Raw genomic sequence first — 6,730 nt, 5'->3', positions numbered from 1 at the left:
AATGATCCACGAACTTGAGAGAGATTTGGAGATGGTTAGAGTTACGTTGAAAGTTAAGGTTTTGGTAAAAGTGATTAAAAAACTGTAAATCTCGTTTATATAACTCTAATTCTCTCTTAATCAAACCGCGGAAATAATCATCGTCATACCGGATACTCGGTCGAGTATAGAGTGTACTCAGCCGAGTATCCCTTACTCGGTCGAGTATTCCCATACTCGGCCGAGTATTCCTGGACAGTAGCCTGACCAGAAATACACGACGCACTTACTCGACCGAGTAAGCCATATTCGGCTGAGTAACAGACTTAGAAAAACCGTAGTATTACACATCTTAAATCAAGGTTTCATTTTAAAACGTTGCGCAGATCTTTTGAAATTTATCTCAAAATAAACAATTTGGATCTCTGCCTTCAAATGTGACCTAATTATTTCTTGGTGCTTAGTCTTTGTTGATGTAATATTGTGTTGGTCTAAATATTGTACGATGATGCTAGGTATGATCTTCCAATTTAAAAATCTTGTTTCAAAGTTTTTCGGATTTAATTGAGTAATAAGACTCCAATCTCGTTAACAATATAATGCATTGCCTTAATTCGAGAATCTCATCTTAAAATTTTGCCAAATTGTTTTTATACCATAGGGTACATGATTAAATTTTACATTTTCATATTTAAATAAGGTTTCCTTGCTTCATAGTGTTGTAATTTTGTTGATAATGTGTTGTTTTGTTTATGTATGGGTCAATGCTTAGCTTACCTTGCGGATTATATGATTTTGATGAGTGAGAACGTATAGACTTGTGATTGAGGGGATGTGAGATGGGAGTGAATCGGCGAGCTCATTAGGATAAGGAGCAAAATGCTAATAATGTGCGATGAGTGAGTGTGGCATCTTGAGAGTTATAAATGGGAAACAAGTGTTTTATTGGAATTGAGGTAAATTTGAGTAAGTGATGTGGATTTGAGTTAAGTAGAGAGGTACATGTATAATGTTATGAGTGGTAAGTCATGGAGTGAATACTATTGGTTTAAACCTTGAATGATGGTTAAGTAGTATTGTAAGTATTGTGGGAATAAGTACATTGAATTCAAGGAGTGATAAAAATTAAAAGATGGTGACAAGAAGTTATGAAATAGGAATATAAGAGAGAATTAGATTGAATTTTTGGTGATCAAGGAGAATTGAGGGTGCAATATGTCTAGTAAAGGTAATAGTGAAAAATGAATGGCGAAACTATTTGAAAGTTAGTGTACATGTGTGATATGGTAATTGATTATCATATTTGTATATCGACGTCGGTTTTTCGGGGGATGATATTTTCTGAGACAAGAGATGAGTTTACCCTGTGAAAGTTGAGTTTTTTTTTTAGGGGAATGTATTTCGTTAGATAAAGTTGTAGATGTAGCATCACCAAGTTGATTATGGGTATAAGTTTGAGAAAGAAATATGTGATGCATGTGGGTTAAATGGTGTTGTTAAGTTTGTTGATCATTGATGTTATATAAGGTAATCGTTTAATTTAAGTATGCATGCACGACGAGTGAGAGTAGTTGGTGACATTTTGGCCTAGCGGTGATAGTATAGATGTTATTTGTAAAGTTGCCTTCCAATCGTCGTGTGAAGCGCCCATAGTGTACATCGTGATCTCGTTGTAGTTTCCATTTTAGGAGGTAGAATGATGGCCTTAGGGCCAAGAGTTCATCTATTAGCATTTGTGTGATGAAATAGGAAAGCTTGGAAGTAATTTTGAGAGTGAATACCTTCTGTCTAGATGACACTCGACTGAGTGCATCACGCACTCGACCGAGTGGCCGCCTCCTCGGCTGAGTAGCCGCCTCCTCGGCCGAGTTGCCGCCTATACTCGACCAAGTGGTCTGCTTTGACCCTTGTTTTGTTCATACTTGACCCAAATATTGGGTGTATACCCTTATATTGCGGTTTATGTTAGTTGACTTGTGTTGGATGAACATGTGGACCTTACATGGGTGATATTTTGAGAATTATTTACCTTTGACCATATTGGGTAGTTTTGTTGTTTAAGAGTGAAATTCAAATCAAATTTGTTAATTGACATGTGTAATTGGATGACAAGAATGATGTGATAACCTTGTTTGATGCGTGTTAATTGAGATGATTTTATTTTGTTGTGTACAAGTAAGATGAAAATGCAAGTTATGTGTCGCCTAGTGGTCATTACATGATTGTGATTGTGGTCTTCCATATAAGCGGAAGTATTAATGATGAATGGGAATAGATATAGAAATACATGTGTGATCATGTGGTGGATTTGACGCGGTATATGCGTGGCATGATATCCGAAAATGGCAATGTAGAACATGGTTGAGTCACATTATAAGAATTTTGCATTGGTTGATTGTTTCCTGGAGTCCGTACAGTTGGTGTTTTGATGTGCATACATGTTAATGTATGAGGATTGACGTGATATTGAAACATAGTAATAATCGAGTTATACCCCGTGATAAATATGTATTCATATAACCGACATGAGTTAGAAGTTATTTATGAGATTAGAGTTTCGAACCGTGGGTTAGACCTGGCGCTTGATCTTTGGGAGGCTCGTAGAGGTACCCGTAGAGAGACTTATAGAGAGGCTTCTAGAGTGGGATTATAGCAATGACATAAGACGATATGAGATTTGATTACGGACTTGTAATGAGTAAGAGAGAGTGTTGAACCTTGAACATAGTCACTTGTGGAAATTGGTAATGAGCGTATAAGAACACATTATGAGCTTGATAGTCGAACTTCGGGGCGAAGTTCTCTTTTAGGGGGACTGTAACACCCGCGAATTTTCCATTTTTGACATTTTAAATTTATTAAACTGTTCGACTACTTTATTTCATATTTTTGAATTATTCAATTTAATTAATTTTATGTCAAACACGATTTTTATAAACGTATTATATAAAAGCTCGTTTATATAAAAATACGTACGATTAAATTATATCTTTAAGGCATGATTTATATAATAATATATGTATACGTATTTTTGGTCGGATAATAATAATGACTGTAATAATAGTAGTTTTCGTCTTAATTTCCGTCTAACATTAGACCGTCACATTTTATTTGAGAATCTTATCTTAACACGGACCAATCGTATGTCGACAACACATATCCTATCCACCCCACACTCTACTTTCACATATTATTATATATTATTATTATTAATATTACGGAGTACTACATTATTATTGTTGTTGTTTGTTCATGCGTGACCCCCACCCCCTGCAATTCTTCTTCTTCTTTTCGAATAAAACAAGCTCACCCTACCAACTACATTTCTATACTATTATTATTATTATTATTATATATTATTATTATTATTATTATTATTATTATTAGTCATTGTTGTTGTTGCTTTTGGTCCACCCGCAAAAACCTCACACTCTCACCTTACTGACCAATCCCACCCGTTTTCCCTTTAAGTCCTCCCTTCCTTTTACATTTCCTGAAAAACAACAGAATAGAAGGTGCTGCAACAAAAGCAACAAACAAATACTCAGACGCCATTTGTGGCCGAGCTACAAACCAAGATCCCAACCCCATTTCTCAACCAAACTTCACCATTTTTATACCATTGGCTTCCTCTCTTCTTCCTCCTCATTTCTAGGTAAGAAAGTCTTAATTTTGTTAAAGTTCAAAAATACCGTCTCATATAACAACTCGGTTTTCTTACTCTTTTGCTGTAAAGTTTGAGTCTTTACTCTTTTCTTTCGGGTATGGTATTATTCGTCTTAAAGAGGTGTCTGAAACGGACTGTTTGAGTCTGAAACGTCGTGTTGAGCACATGGACCCGTGTTTTTGACTGTTTGGGTTCGGCTTTGGGATGGGTAGGCAGTCTCTCGGAATTGTTTTGGGGTCACATTCTATTTGTGGACCTCCGTTCTAAAACCGTTTCAACGCTAATTTAGTTAGCTCAACCTGTGACTGTTTTATGGCGTGAGAATGGAGTCGTAAGGGGGCGATGGGTACTCGGCTTTGTGCAGAGACGAGTGCTGCTATCGTGGGTTTTCACCTGGTACTTGAGGACTGGGTCTGGGCTCGGTTTTTACACCTTTTGGGTTCTGTTTTGGACCGGTTTTTATAAGGGTCGGGTGAGATGTGGTTGACTCGATTCGGACAGAAATATTGAGGTTGCTTGACACGGGTTTTGGGGTGGTTGTTTAGGTTGTTGACACGGGTGTTGGTGGCTGTTCGTAGGTTGTGTGGTAGCAGTGGGGAAGGGGTTAAGCAGGCGGTTTTATGGGCCGTCTGTGGGGTGTCGTGAGGCCGTGTATGGCCGGATTTCGAGGTCGGATAAGGGCTGCCCAAATCACAGGTTGAGTGGTTAAGCACTAATTAATTTAGTTGAAACATTTGAATTTCCGTCTCGAGCATGCTCAGGAATCCGTCTTGATATTTATATGTTTTGTTACATTTGAGTACGTGATTGTGGCTGTTATGAGTAGTGACCGGGATTGATTTTGAGTCGGGGCGAGCTTGGTTGAACTAGCTGGTAAAGGGGATAGGTGGTGGACGTAACTTGTGTGGCCTGGCCGTGGCCTACTGTTGGCATGGTCGTGGCCTGCTATGGGCCTGCTGTGGCCTGGCAACAGCTTGGCAGTGGCCTAGCTAAGTCACGAGTTTGAGGCCATGTGTAGTTGGTGGTTAGGCCGAGTTTGAGGTTGTCATAATAACTTTTGAGCCGTGTCTATAAATTGTTTTGACGCTAGTTTGGTTTATTTAAAATATAATTAAATTAATTTCCGTCTCATATTTTATATAACGATAATTCGTTAATATCGTCCTTTCACATAATTATTTAGGTGACTCATATGTGGTTGAAGATGAAGAGTAATTTTGGGTTTTAGAAGCTTTCTCAAGTTATTACTTGTCTCTTTGCTAGCTTAAGGTAACTATTCCGAGTTACTCGACGATTTAATGTCACATGGATGTTGTGTTTGTTGTTTGTTAAGTGTTTAGGAGATTGATAATGTATTACTTTCGTTTCTCACATGATAGAAATTGGAAATAGCATGAGACTGACATTGTGATACATTTTGTGATTTGGGCCAAGGTAGGCCAAGACTCTGAGCTGGGCCAGTTTGACCGAATGAGTTTGGTCAAACTAGGTTTAAACCGGTCAGCCTCGATTTGACCGATGACCCGTCGCGGGACTAGGGTCGAGGGTTTGTCTTTGAGGTGAGATTGGTTGTTATTGGAGGTTTTATGCTATGCCTTGATATTTGTAATTATCATTTCACATGTTGGTTGTTGGATGAATTGGTTGCCTTATACTTGAGTCTTCTTGTCTTGTTGCCATTTTAGCTTATTCTCATGGATTATGATATTGATGGTTAACTATAATTTGGTTATTGATGACATTGAGGATATGGTTGGATTGTCTGCTGAATAGACATTTATATAGCCTTTCACATGATAGAATGTCAGCATTACGTTTGAAAGTTGGACTCTTTGCCCCTCTTATGGTTAAGTGGGTGTCCTACTTGTCTTAAGTGTTGTAGGCTAAAGCATTCAGTTGGGACTAGGTCCTAGGTGAGTGACTTCGGTCGATGTCATAGATAGGCCTTTATAGTCTTTGACGAGTGTATGTTCACAGCTTAATAGCCTTTGTGTCTTAGCTTGGTGGGCTTATATCCAAGTTAGGGCATGACCTCCTGACGTACTCTTAGAAGTATGTGGTTAGCTTAAGTACTAGCCAACCCTTTGGTGGACTCCTTAGGGGTACTCATGTGTGTGATCATGAGTCTTGGATGCGTTTCCGCATGTCACTAGGTCTGCGCAGGTTTAGGACTAGGGTGTTTACCTTACCTCGTGGTATAGACTCGAGTTACAAAGTGACTATTGACTGTACTAGGAACTTATGCCTGTCTCTAGATATATTGTCCTTTCTTGTTTGATGATTCTATGAATCATAGAAGGTGAGATGCAAGCCGGCTATGGTTGATAGAGTTTGGATTCCCGGATGTTATGTGATTCACATGATAGTGTAGTATGAGTCGGTCTAGTATTCACATGCTAGGACTATGTGTTGTTATATTGTTGTTCACATGATAAGCACGATTGTCTAGCATTTATATGCTAAGGCTATGTGTGATTCGTATTCATATTCTTATGTTTACATGTTATAGTAATTATGACATTTCGTGGCTGGGAGAACTCGGAGTTACTCCCCACTGACTGTGGCTTTCGTATTTGTATAAAATGCGAATGACAGGTAGGTGATGCATATATGGGGTACATGGACGAGCTAGCGAGCAAAGTAACCTTGGGACCTAGATTGACTTTATTATATTGTGACCCTTAAATACTTTTTATGTCATATACTTTTAGGGACATGTCTCCCTTTCTCATATTTGGGTTGTATAACTTTGTTTCGCGACTTTAGCGATGTTTCATTCATGAGATTTATTTTGGACCTTGCATGTTTGACACCTTCCCATTTGGATATTTTTATAACAGGTTCAGGTTTCGTTTTCGGTTTTAAAAATTACAGGTTTTTACCCAAATGAACCTATTAGAAACATATCCATACAGTTTTTATCTAGATTTATGTGTTTACTTTTCCGCAATAAACGAGGGTGTCACAGGGACTGGATGTAATAATTTGGAAATTAAAGAAAGAGTGTGGGAATCGATGTTGGTTTAGTGTGGGAATCGATGTAGGATTAGTGGATTAGTAGCGTTGGTACTATAGAACTTGATA

The 6,730-nt window shown here is 38.1% G+C and overlaps 1 long non-coding RNA gene across 1 annotated transcript; it reads left to right on the top strand.

Annotated features, from left to right (window-relative positions):
* Nucleotides 1–3,470: 3,470 nt before the first annotated feature.
* Nucleotides 3,471–6,422, top strand: LOC141621347 (uncharacterized). Its single transcript, XR_012532250.1, has 3 exons — nucleotides 3,471–3,634; nucleotides 4,830–4,915; nucleotides 6,242–6,422. It is a non-coding gene; the product is annotated as an uncharacterized LOC141621347 (long non-coding RNA).
* The last annotated feature ends 308 nt before the right edge of the window (nucleotides 6,423–6,730 follow it).

Source organism: Silene latifolia, chromosome X (genome assembly GCF_048544455.1).
Source record: "Silene latifolia isolate original U9 population chromosome X, ASM4854445v1, whole genome shotgun sequence".
In the NCBI taxonomy this organism is placed as follows: domain Eukaryota; kingdom Viridiplantae; phylum Streptophyta; class Magnoliopsida; order Caryophyllales; family Caryophyllaceae; genus Silene; species Silene latifolia.
This window is presented reverse-complemented; position numbering and strand designations above follow the sequence as displayed.